This window comes from Mycteria americana, chromosome 4 (assembly GCF_035582795.1).
Source record: "Mycteria americana isolate JAX WOST 10 ecotype Jacksonville Zoo and Gardens chromosome 4, USCA_MyAme_1.0, whole genome shotgun sequence".
NCBI lineage: Eukaryota > Metazoa > Chordata > Aves > Ciconiiformes > Ciconiidae > Mycteria > Mycteria americana.
The window spans coordinates 13,203,104-13,216,957 of NC_134368.1; the positions used below are offsets into that span (position 1 = coordinate 13,203,104).

General features: G+C 38.7%; 1 protein-coding gene across 3 annotated transcripts in view; it reads left to right on the plus strand.

Annotated features, from left to right (window-relative positions):
• AFAP1 (actin filament associated protein 1) overlaps positions 1–13,854 on the plus strand; it is a 122,068-nt gene that overhangs the window by 42,674 nt on the left and 65,540 nt on the right. The window lies entirely within an intron of this gene.

The following is a 13,854-nucleotide window of genomic DNA, read 5'->3' on the forward strand; positions in this document are numbered from 1 at the left end:
CTTTAGCTATAAAGTGCTTAGAGTGCTGTGCTATGCCTCTGGAAATGGTAACATTTTGGACATACGTCCTCAGAGCTTTGAAATACTTTTGTGTGGGAGAATAATTTTAAATGTCACCTTCCCATGGTGAAGGGCAGCTGTGAGGGGGGGTGCCCATGCTGGTGCCAGGGTACGTCCCGGCAGCTGCCCTCTTCTCCCACCCTCTGCACTGCATCCTCCCGCTGCTGGCAGGATGAACGGACATCCGACTGTTTGTCTACTTTGCTCCTGTTGCACAGGAATTAAATTACTGCCTTTTAGATGTTAATAACTAAAACACGGATTTTTTTTTTTTTTCTTTTTTCTCTGAACTCATCCTGTTGTTGTGGTTAGTGAAACCGATCAGAAGGATCGGGACTTTTTTTTTTTTTACCGTGGGTAAATGTTTGCAAGGTCTGGCCTAAAGGTAGATAAAAAAACCAGCTGCATGGCGAGACACGGCGCAACTGTTCGGCGAGGGGGAATGTGAGGATTATTGTTGAGGGGAATACTGAAAGAAAGAGGGGTTTCATGGGAGAGAGGGAGGTTGCTTGGCAGGGAGAAGGGAGGCTGTTCCAAACATATGGGGCGGCATAACCAGATGTAGAAAAACTGGATAATGTGCAGAAAACAGAATGCAGCCAAGGGGAGTGAAAACCATGGAGATAAATCTTCCCTAAGATCTTGTAGGTAAGTCTGTCTAACACAGTCTGTATTCCAAAGAGGTGCGAAGGTGATCAGATAGAAGAGGAAAGGTGTTGGCAGCAGTTTATTAATGTTTGTTAAACATATGTTTTCTGGTTTCATGATAAATTCAAAGCACATCTATGATTAAAATGAAATCTCCGTAACATACAAGTATTAGCTGTAAATCCTAGGTTGCAGTGAATTAGTTGAGCATCACTGAAACCATGAGAACTACACCAGATAAGGACCCAAAGTTTTTAATCAGTTTTTTTTCTATTTTGTGGTGAGGGGAATTTGCTTATTTATTTATTTTATTCTGTATCCTTAGAATATAAATATGGATTAATATTTATTTTGTTTGGTGAGGGAAATTAAATTTTAAGTCTGTCCTGGTTTCAGCTGGGATAGGGTTAATTTTCTTTGTAGTAGCTGGTATAGTGCTGTGGTTTGGATTTAGGATGAGAATAATGTTGATAACACGCTGATGTTTTAGTTGTTGCTAAGCAGTGCTTACACTGGTCAAGGACTTTTCAGCTCCCCATGCTCTGCCAGGTGCACAAGAAGCTGGGAGGGGGCACAGCCAGGACAGCTGACCCCCACTGCCCAAAGGGCTATTCCATACCATATGGCGTCATGCTCAGTATAGAAACTGGGGGAGTTGGCCGGGGGGCAGCAATGGCTGCTCGGGGACTGGCTGGGCATCCGTCAGTGGGTGATGAGCAGTTGTATCACTGTTTTTTTCCCTGGGTTTTGTTCCTCCCTCGCTCTCTTGTTGTTTTCCTTCTCATTACAAATTATTATTATTATTATTATTATTATTATTATTATTATTATTATTATTTCCAATTTTGAAACTGTTCTTATCTCAACCCCCAAGTTTTCTTACTTTTGCTCTGCCAATTCTGTCCCCCACCCCTTCGGGGGAGGAGGGTGAGCGAGCGGCTGGGTGGGGCTTAATTGCCGACTGGGGCTAAACCACAACAAAGTCCAAGTTTTGTATTCAGACAGGTAGTATATAAAAATCCCAACACAGTAGTTAAATATGTTTGTAAGAATCTGCATTTTTTAAGGCAAAGTTTTCTGCTAGAATTTTGTACTCTAAAGAAACATCCCAGCAAACAGAATTAAGAGTGCTGTAGTCCACTTTGGTGTCCAGCCTCACACTTCATCTTTCTGCAGATCCAGCTCACCATGAGTCTTCAGAATAACTGTTGGTAGTATGAGAAAGAGGGAGGTTTCTTTAAAAGCTTGTGCAGTATCCAGTATTTAACATTTCAGGGATCTGACTGTGCATTTTGAAGGCTACCATGAAGAAATAACTTCACTAATTTCAGTGGTTCTGTTCATCTTATGACGCACTATACAGTCAGTAATTAAAATGATGTATCACTTACTGATTTTTAAAGGAGTTCATGGTTTGTATTTCATGCCATTAAATGCTCAAGTCTTTTGAAATGTAATGGTCTGATATCTTGTTTTCTGCCTGATCAGTGCTGGAGACAAAACCCACCATGTATCAGTACTCTGGTTATTGAAAATATTTGGCTTTACAATTAGTGTATTTCATATAGTTCACTGGGTGGCTGTTGGTGACGTGGTGACAACTTCTTACCTCACATTTGTGGGGTCTAAATCCATTCATGAAAATTGTTCCAGAGTGTTTGTGATCCTTCCGCTACAGCATGCTCAGTCTCGGGCCCCATCATGATAATATTGTCAGTGTTTTGCCAGGGCAGTGAACCTTACATACATACAGCTGCATTTCTTTAAAACTATCGTAGGCACCTCCAGTATTGTGCTGGAATATTTAAATGAGGAAGTTTCTGCATATTTTTGAAGCTGGCAGTATGAGATTTTGTGACAAAATAACATTTTGAATTCCAGCACAGTCCTTAGCTCAACTGGCAAAATCTCCGTTGACTTATTGAACCAGTTTATCACTGGTGTGTTCTTTAGCACCTCTTCTTTTCTAACAAATATGTAAAAATGCACTTTTTGGACTTGTAATTCTCCTATTTTAGGGAAATATAAGTTAGTTTCTGGGACCTAAATTTTCATAGATTTCTAAAAGGTACTTGCTAACTTTAGCTGCTTTGAGAGAGAAGGTGTAACCTTCACTTATAAACACATTTATGGAGACAAAAAAGGGGCCTTGAAGGTTGCTCTGTGGAGCTCCATTAGCAAGTGTGAATTCCACTCTTGGCTGATCCCTTACCTCTCGTTAGTGTGTTTGCTGTGACCCTTCTTTGGAGCAGTCTCTGTCCAAGCCTAGAGGCACCTGGACCAAATCCAGGCTCCCAGCACTGACTGTGGCAGTCGGCACGGTAGGGCTACACAGGGAACCTTTGGTCAGTCTTATTTTGGATGCTGTAGAGGTGTGCTGAGTGAAGGAACTGAAAGGAATAATTTGCCTTTGTGTGGCTGAGCTTGACTTTTTGGGTTTTTTTGGTCAGTAACTATAAAATTAAAAGTTTATTTAGTTTTCCTGTATACATAGTAATCATGAAGGAGAACCAGAAAGAGGAGAAATCAGAGAGATGTTGATGTATTTCAGAGAATTAACTTGAGGGCTAAAAGGGACAAAGGGAATTGAAATTCCCCATTTTAGAATGACAACTTTCCTACTTTATCACAGCTAGCTGAATCCACTGTTGAAATGCATATATTGCTGTTTTCAATAGGGAATATATTTCCTGGTTACATTTACAGATCATGTGTGTCAGAGACAGGTCCAAGTGAATGGTACACCAAAGTTCAGCAAAGTGATACACGTTGTGTGTGTGCATGCTGGAGAAAAAGCTTTGAAGGCATAGCTTAGGAGAGCTGTTCCATGTCACCCATTGATGGATTTGCTTAGCATATAGGCTCTGTCACCAGCCCTACCTGTGTGTCACCAAACAGTAAGTCCTCACTTTCATTACCTGCCTGGTGCCTCAAACCCTGCTTTCTATTTTCCACTGCAGACTGGTGTCAGATCTGGTACCGAAAAATTTCTCCATTGGTACCACACAATTCCAGTGCAAGGGGCTAAATACCAAATACTATTTTTATTATTATTATTATTATTATTATTATTATTATATGTGTTTCTTTGTGAACACTTCATTTACTGTTAGCATCTTGACTGTGTCTTGGTTTCTGAGCTGTTTTCAACATGTTGATTTTCAGTTCTCCATAAAACCATTAATGTCCTGGGACAACTTGTCTAAGACATTGCTCCTTTTTGAGCATCAGACTGTGAAAAGCTGTTCTAGATGGGTGCTTGTGAGAGAGGGCCAGTGTTATGAAAGAAGATACTTACTGCAGGGTATTCTTCCTTAAGGTCCCATACATTTGCAACTGCTTCTTCCTTTGGTCTCTAAAAGTCTATGTTGGAGATGTAGCAAAGCTCACTTTCTTTCTGGCCTGGAAAATCTGTCTAAGGGTACAGACTAATTCATTGGGAAGTTTTATGGTGATATTTATCACGATGGTGGGATTTTATGAAATTTCGATTGCATTTATGTCCTTATTCAGAACAGAGGTCTAGGAATGAGTCAACATGCGTAGTGGGAGAAGGTGTTGATTTTAGGGCACCTGTTTATGTGTCCTCCAGATTTTTGAATGAGGCAAAGAATTGCAGCAGAGAAAGGATACTCTCATTTTTCTGGCAGTCTAACATTGCCTTAGAGCACTGGATCCTCTGTGTCTTCAGAGTAGCATGATGAGCCAAGCATTTTAGATTTGACTTCCCAGGAGGCTGACAGTGACCATGTAGTCCTCATTCCCTATGCATGGAATCAAGGTCTGGTGAGCCACCCGATAGAAGTGTGGAACACTCCTAATCAGCTGATGTCCAGGAGAGCTGTGCTTGCACGAGTCAAATTCTGCATGGTTTCAAGCACTGTGAAAAATTGGGTGCTTCAAGCACTGTGAAAAATTGGGTATTTCAAAGAGGATCCAGAATCAGGAGCTCCTTCTATCTCTACTCTATCTTAGTTCCTTATCTAAAATGAGATGATACTGCCTATGTAATTGTGCTTTGTAGCAAACTTAATTTGTGAATCATTTGGACAATCTAAGGGTGAATGCCATCAAAAAGCTCATAAGAAAACATAATATTTCTGCATTCCATGCAACACATAAAAAAGTGTGAAGTCCCTAAGGCCCAGAGCCACCCCTGGATAAGGAACAGAGCGCACAAGATATTAAATAACTGATTATATATATATCTATATATCTATCTCCATGATATTCACAGTGTTCAAGCATTTTTTGCTATGAAGGGTTTGTTGAAACCTTGTGGAGCATTCCCTACAGATTTTTTTTTTTTAAAAAAAAGATTTCCATTTTTATGTTAATGGTTCTTCACCTATGGGACTTGAGTTTCAAAGCTACCTTAAGCTGTTGACTATGATCTACCTCTCACATAATGAAATTCTCCAAAATAAGACTAAGGGGTGACAGTAAAGGAGCCAGATGTTTCTTGGGGCACTGGTATGAGGTGGGAAATGATGTATTTTCCACTTGAAGAGAGATTTCAGCTTTCACCATTCTACTCTCTATCAGTGTAAATTACGTTTCTTTGGTCTTATTTTCTTAAGATAAATCCGTATCAATGTGTACATCTATTTAAAGAAAATTCCAAAAGCCTGACAGGAAAAGCAGAACATGCTTCCCACCTTGGGAAGAGCATCAGACAATAAGCAATGTATGGTAGAAGTTATTCATTGCATAATGGACCCAGCAGTGAGAACGATGGTATAAAAAAGTGTGTAGGATACAATAAAAATTGGTAGTTTTCCATCTTCACAGATGAATGTGAGGACTTCTGGATCTGTTCTTATAAAACACAATATTATCTCATTTCTGGCTTTAAATTACCTGCAAACTGGAAGCCTAGAGCACCAGATTCACAGAGTGCAAACTATTCTTGGATTGTACTGCACATATGGCTGATATGATCAGACTTAGGACTTCTTGAACAATATTTAAGTTTGGTATTTGACATGTATAATAAAAATTGTATTGCTGAGTACAAGAAATACCAAATGCTACTCTGCAGTTGCCATTGCCATATTTGTATTTCTTTGTCATTGTTATACTATTCTGTTTTTCCATTCCGTTAATTTCATTAACTTACTGTCTCACGTTTCTGCTGGATATGTAATTATTCATAACTTTGAAAGAAATCCTAACCTAAAAACATATCTGTGTGCAGCTGAGGAACCGAGTGAAGAATTCATAAGGTGTACTGCAACGCTTTGGTTTCTTTTTATTACCGCAGGTTATCTGCTTCAGGGTGTCTCAGCCTTGACTGAGCCCCATCTCCTCCTGGGACCAGGACTCTGGGGCAGCCTTTCATCTCCTACCACAGATTTTTGTCTCCTTTTTGCATCTTGAGGGAACTGCTTTTCTTTTGTGGAATTGGAGCCCGTTTATTAATCCTGTAGTGGCTGCTTATCTTTTGTGGTTTGGAGTAATGGAGGAGTTGAGCTAATGCAGGAACCAGCGAGCAAGACCTGGAATGTCTTGTCCTGACAAGATGATGTCAGCTGATACATTTGGAGATGGCTGAACGGAAGAAATTTCCATTTTCTGCCCTAGTAGGGTAATGGGAGTCTGAAAAGAAAAACTCAACCTGAATGCCCACAGTGAGCACAGACACGCAGGGTGAGAGTCTTGCCCAGGCTGCTGGGCGTGCAATCCATGTTCTTTTGCTTTAGATGTGTTACATTTATTTTGGGAACAAAAGAAAAATATACTGAAAGAAAATAAAGAAAGAACAAAAGAAAAAATATACTAGTGGAAAATATACTATTAGAGAAAGCCTTCAGCAACTTGATAAAGTCCACTGTAAGTTTCTGTAGTTAGTTATCAGCATTTTTTTTTTGGCTAGCGTATTATGAGTTCAATGTAGATAAATAATACTTAAATAAAAATAAATGCCTGTAATACTATTTTTTCTTTTTTCTTTTTCCCTTTTTCTTTTTTCTTTTTCTTCTTTGTTCTTTCTTCTTTCATTTCTTCTTTATTTTCTTCTTTCTTCTTTCTTTTTTTCTCTTCTTTTTTATTCTGTTTTCTTTCTTTTTTTCTTTTTTCTTTTTTTCTGTGAGTCTGTGAACTTGCTTAAAAGGAGGCATTCCTCTCCAAAGTCTGTGGCAGTGCTTAAACACTGGTTTGGACTTTAAAAAATAAACTCTTTATCCATCTACCTTATGCTAATGGATTACACTCCTGCATTGCTGTCACTCATTGCACGGCTGTAGCTGATTGAGTAGGATTTTTGGCAGCTTGTTTCTTGTCCAAACATTCCTTAATGCTTTCCCACCTCTTGTTTTATCACCCAAGTATTGCAACAGCAGCATTTGGAGCTCTGATAGCTTTTTTGGAAAGCTGGTTTTGTAAAAGCCAATTCCTTGAAAACTGAAGCAGAAGGAAGAAAGAGAAAGAGGAATACATGTGGGTTGTGGCTGAAATGATCCCTTGACACTCATTGAGGTTGATCATAAATATGCATGAGACAGGAGGAGTTTTTAGTAGCTGTGTTTTGCCTCTCTTGCCCCAAGCTGTCTGGAAAGAAAGCTTGTGACAGTCTGGGGAGCTCCAAATTTTAAACAAAAGATGATTGTTATGAGTTTTTAGAGAGGCTTAAATAGAATTATTTTTATGTTAAAACACTCTGATGACAATCTTTGTGTGTGTTTTACTTGCTCCATGCTAATTCTTCATCTTTAGGGCTTCACCTGTGATTTAGGGTTCACCTCTTTTTCATATACTGTTACCATTCCTTCCTGTAATAGTATGGACCCCCAAGATGATCATCTCTCCTTTCTGGAGTGGGTCTTGAGCATACTGAACAGGTAGAGTTCGTCACACCTTATACACCGTCATTAATAGGACAACGAAGAAGGGCCAGTGCAACCCTGAGAAAACTCTTCTAGTGAAAAGTCTTGTCTTTTCACTCTGTGTTCTTCAAACAGCATGCCTTTTCATTTCTTGCTGGATAGGATTTTGATAGAGTTTTCAAATATGTCATCTACTTTCTGGTAGCGTACTGAAGAAAGTAAAAATTTTTCCTAGTGCTAAATATACTACCACTGCCTGCTTCCAGATTTTGTGTATTTCTGTGCAAAATTATTTTCCTAGATAATGATAATGCAGTCATCAAAGGAACTTTTCCATTAATTACTGGATTTTTGTAACTGCATTACAGGATTGAGTGGAAGCAAGTCAAAGTGATTTTGTGGTTTTCTTCATCATGTAAAGATTTTTGTCTCCTTGTGGTGCTATATTCTTCATAATGTCTCTGATATTTATATCTTTATAAAATACAGACATGGTTTTCCCAGCAGTATTCTGTTATGAGCTTTTTAATAAAATATTCAAATGATGACATCCAAAACTAAGGATGATGACACTATTTCAATAGAAATGGGTATAAACATGCAGTTCATGCTCTGCTTTTTATTCAAAACTAGATCATATGTCTGGTTTCTCCACTGTTGCTTGTGTACCCAGATGGCAATGAGGTTTTTTTGGCAGGGTGGGAGAGTCTATATGTTTCAAGAAGTTTTTACACATTGGATCTTAGTAGGCTTTAATCAGATTTTGAAACAGAATAATTTTTAATCATTCAGCCAGCCAGCCATCACCAGCGTTAACGTTTTTTCTGAAGAAAGTCCCAAAGTATCATACTGCTAACAGAATAAGGAGGCTTAGATTTTTAAGAGGTGAGAACATAGATGCGTTGAAATTGGCCCATGTGGTGTATGAGTTAGAGAACATCTTCTTTATGTAGTACAAAACTGCAGCATGGACATTTTTCAGAGAATAAATACTATTATAGGATTAGGTATGTATTTCATTTAATATAGCCTTGCAATAAACGACCATAAAGGCAAGGTTAAGGCTGAGGCATGCACTTTGAAAACCTCGAAGTGGTTACCAAATATAGTGCTTTCGTGTGTGTGTGTGGGTGTGTGTGCCCATGCATGTGCATCTGCATGCTTGTATCGGGTTGTATTTGGATTGAAGCACACCTGTTCTCAATACCTGATTTTCATATCTAGCTTGAAGATTGGCATCAATATTATCCATAAATCCAAGCAAATTTGTTTCAGGAGGTTAAATAGGATCCCCCCCCTCCCCCAAAAGTAGGGCTCAAAATGCTGACATAGATTTTTTGCTTTCCTGGAAGATGTGCTTTAGGTAAATACATGTCTCTCCACTAATAGAGGAGTAGCTCCTCTAGATTAAAGTCTCTGGTGTGTATTCTACAGACAGTCAAATTCGGTGATTTCTTCTAGTGGATCTCATCGACATGGTCTGTTCTGGCCTTTACCATCTGTAAATGACAAACTAAATGGAGAATGGAAGATTTAAGCCCAGAGAAATTTGATTCAGCAATGTGCAAGGAACTGCTCAAGAGGATCTTCTAAAAATTTGAAGCTCAATTTTAATTCATATTTCTATGATAGATTTGTATACTGACCTATTTGTATACATGCATTTATAATAGACACACAAGCATGGAAGTGCATTTACTTTGGGGGGGGAGTTTATTTTATGGACAAGACAATAATTAATGACAATTCTTCTTGTCATCCTTCCTGGATTTGTCTTTCTTTTTCTTTAAAAGTTCTTCAGCAGATATTAGTCAACTGGAAAACACTTTCGGGTCATTTGTGGTATGGCAAGGTTAAGAGATACTGTAATTGCTGTGAGTGACCAAAAACCAATCTGACCATTCTTTTAATGAGCTCATCCTTGTCTTGTCTCCTGGTTTAAGCAACCTTGAAATCATGTGTGTGATATAGCACTGCTCCTACGATTTTTTTTTAATCAACTGGAAATGAAAACTTTATATTCTTTAAAAAATGGTTATAGACTAGTACCCGTAAATGTAGATTTGGAATAATTGCATCATCATGCTCTTTCAATCCCACTTGGTTTTAGTTCTGGTTTGGAACAAAAACTACAGTGTGATGTAATTGCCTTCCTCTGATTATTTTTACCTTGGTGTATTCCATTCCTGGCTTGTGTATATAGTTTTTATGTGCTGTCATCTGAAAAACTTTAAAGCTCTTGAGAGCCAGTCTTGGAAACCCTTCTGGATGTATCATTGTTTTTTATTTGTGCATGGCAATTGCAGCAGCTCATTAGGGGCCTATAATTCCTATTGAGCATAGGATGGACTTCTCATCATTTAATATGGAATGTGATTTTGCTCCTCAGTCGAGCTAAAATCTGCTTACTGTTGTGATTACCATCCCTGGGCTCCACCCTGCCTTTCACCACCTGCCACTTACAAGTAATTCCTTTGGCAATGAGAATACAACCAAAACTGTCAAATAAATTGGCCCCTTTTTGAGAGCCTTCTGATTATTATTCTTATTTTGTGGTGATGTCAGATTTCCAAGGGTAATCTCTCACTGGAGGAGTATGTTTTTCTTTGGGACTTGCATCACCCTCTCATTTTTAGTCTCCATTTCAGAAGTAATGATTGCTTACTGAAAATATGCATTATGTGGATTTGCTATTATTCAGTTCCATTGCTTTTTGCGAGCACATCATTACATTTCTAGGAAGGAGAAGAGAAGATTCTTTAATCCAGAAAATAAGCCAAGGATTGACAACAGGCAAACTTGTTTTTTCCCCGAGTATGTACAAGCTTATTTGTTACCATCTTAGAAAAAAGACTTGTCAGTTCCTTGTTTAAATACTTTAAATGCACTCCATGGCAGTATTTCTGTTCTCTGCTTAAGCAGCAAAAGTATTAGAAAAGTGCATTTTTAAGATACGTGGAAAGAGTGTTTCTTACTAGCTGAGAACAGTGTTTCCCGTTTTTCTTTTTGGATGTTGACATCATTGCATCTATGTAAAGTGAAATTCAGAACTTCCTTCCTTCACACTTTGATGGTTGTGATGCTGTCAGCTCCCACAAAAGAAAATACAACCCCAATTTAATCCTGGTAGAAAAGTAAGAGAAGCGATGTCTAAGTATTTATGCCTAGCAATTTAAACAGCTGCTAACAATTTTATTCTGTTGTCATACTAACATTTTAAAGTAGCTTTTACAACTGCTTGGTGGAAGTCAGTGTCATATACCTGTCAGCCTACAAAGGCAGGAGGAACAAGCCTTCTCACGCTCCCTATTCCTTTATGATGCACCATTAGATATTTGAACCACAGTGCTGGACACCAGGCCAAATGTAATCAGTGACAGTGAATGCGTGACTAAGGCAGTGGTTTCGAGATGTTTTAAGCATTGTCTCACTGGTATCGGCTTCATCTTGTCATCCTCTATCGGTCCTAACCGAGGCTTTTTTTTTTTAATCCTCTGCTGGGTGCAGTTAAACTGCTTCCAGTAACTCGGGTGGCTTTGTCATTGCAGGTCAATGAACTGTGGTCCCAGTGGCTGCAATGCAGATTTCCTCCAAAGACATGGAGGAGGAGGAGAAGGCCCCACATTGACTGATGAGGCCTCAGGAGGGATTTGGGCTGATGCCAGCTCCCAGGAGTCTCTCCAGCAGCGGTTTCCCATCTCCTCCGCTGTTCCTTCCCCATCTCTTTGCCTCGTAACTCCCTCTTGCTCTGTTTTCATTTCTCATCTGTTTATATTAGATTATAAGCTCCTTAGTACAAGGATCTTATAATTTTTAATAACTGGGAACAGTTATGCACACTGTGCACATCAATGGTATCTGATGCTTTCATCCTTTTCTCTCTTCCTTCCCAGAAGTGAAGGTTCAAGGCAAAGACAGGGGCTTACGGTGGCACAGGGTATTCATTGGCGAAGAGGAGAAGGGAGAGCTCCCTTTCAGCTTATTTACAGTCCCTTGCCTTAACGAATCCAGAAAACATGTCATTGTAAAGAAATTTTAGTGCAGTAATATATGCAATTACTGACACTAATTTATATGGCTATAGAACTACTTGAAAAATATACATTTCTAGTACTGCATACTGATTAGATTTCACAATGACTGCCTAGATTCTATGGTAATGATAGCTTTTGAAATGCATGTATTATAATAAATAACTAAATATGAAAAGATTCATAAATTCCATAATTAAAATAAAGCTTATAACAACAATATTAATACATCTTATATTCAAAGCATACGTAAAAGCAAAAGACCACTGTACACTTAATGCAATATACATCCTATTTCTAAAATCCATCATTTACAAAATAACTCAGAGCTGATTATTTGGGTATTATCGTTTTTTTTAAGTCATAGGTCCTCCTTCTTTTTTCCTCCTGAGACTTGTGATCATTTACTGCTTTGCAAATCTGAACCTATACCATTTTGCTTCAGAAAGCTGTATGCTGTGGGTATGTATATTGTTGTTCCATAATGTGAACAACACTGGAAATAATAGGGTTGTCATGAAATACTTTGGATTTCTGACGGACTTCTAGACAGCTCAGACAGCTACAAGTGTGTTGGAAAAAAAATGGCCTGTAGCCATGGAATGTTTTTCATGAGCTACATTGTGAAGTGATTTAGGCAGTTTTGCTGTCATTTTGGATAGCCTCTTTCTGCCTATATATTGTAAAAATCTTTGGGAAATGTATTTCTTGAAACTGTGGACAGTTGATATAATGGCAGTGCTACTGCTCAGTTGAATAGAAGAACGTACTCACCAAGAGAAAACTTGGGCAGGACGGATGTACATGTACAAATTAATGGTGTCTTCCAGAAAAGATTCGCCCAAGGGTATTTCTTATCAGGGATTTCTTTGTTAAGATGCTATCGTGCCTTAGTATTGCAAACTGGCATGTCGTCTGTGCCTGCTAGGAGTGTGTCAGGTTTGCCAGAACAGCCTGAATGTACTGGTGGGTACAGTCAGCAAATAAATGGGAAAATGTGCATTCACTGAGACAAGACGGGGCCACCAGCCCCTGGTAGGATCGTAGCTGACATCTGCAGGTTTCCCTGCACGGTGCTGTTTTCAAGTGTTGGAAAAAACAAATGCATTTTGATCAAGAGTTGTTTAAACATCCAGACACGTTCTCAGAAATGGAAAAAAGGATTCCAGGTTCCCTTGGGTAAACAACCATATCGGAAAAGGTTTTAGGAGTAGGGAAGAGCTGGTAAGGGAGTAGGCAGCAAAGAATGTATTTTTTAGAGGTCTGAAGAGGCTTAGCAGCGGTTGCCCTGTTAGGCCTTGAAAAGACTATAAAACCAAATGTGAATAAGTAGAGAAAAATTTAAGTAGAGGCATGTTGGAATGAGGATAGCACTGAGATTAATCCTAGGTGCGGCCCTGAAGTGAAATGGATGTTTCTCCTCATCTTTTAATAAGGATAATGTCATCAGATACAGAAAGTACAGAAATGTGAACTGTTACATCCAAGATGAAACTTAAACTAAAAATAGCAAGTCCGCTTAAGTAAAGGGACCAGAGAATCTCAGAATTATGAGAGAAATGAAGCATGAAAATGAGGTTGAATACCATGGGTTTCTCATAAATCGGCTGAATAGGTACCATACGATTAAGCTGTTACAAATGTGTTATATGTATGGTCTGAGCTACTGCAGTCATCAAGACAATGCAAGACTTCAGAGGTAATTTGAAAGAAAAAAAGTAGAAATATGCTTATAAAGTTTGCTGATAAAAAAAATTGAGAAACATTGGGAATACAGAGAAGGACTGCTTTTTTTTCTAGAAAGAATTGGAAAGCCTTGAGATCTGGAATCGTAGAAATAGGATGAAATATGAAGTGCATCATCGGGAATCTGGGGAGAAATAAGAAATTATGTGACGGGTTGGGAGCTTGTCTTTGGAAGTTACAAGAAAGACAAATCACTGTAAAGGAATACCTGCTCTTTTTTTCCACAGCAAACAGAAGAAATAAGATGAGGGAAAGAGAGACTTTCCCTAAAGATTTATGAAAATATCGATGTGTCTAGAAGTTTTATCAAACTTTACATTTGTTCTGCAGTTAGAAATTGTTTGTTAAAGGCAGAGGAACCAGAGTGGCACTGCTAGAAAAGCAGATGGCCACCACGCCTGCACTTACTTTTGTATAGTACTGGCTTGATGATACGGTACATGAAAGGAACTGTCTTTTCTGCATCAATTTTGAGATAACCACTACAAATGCCAGTAGTGCTCACTAATGGGCTATTCTGTTGGTTTTACTAATGAATAGTCTGT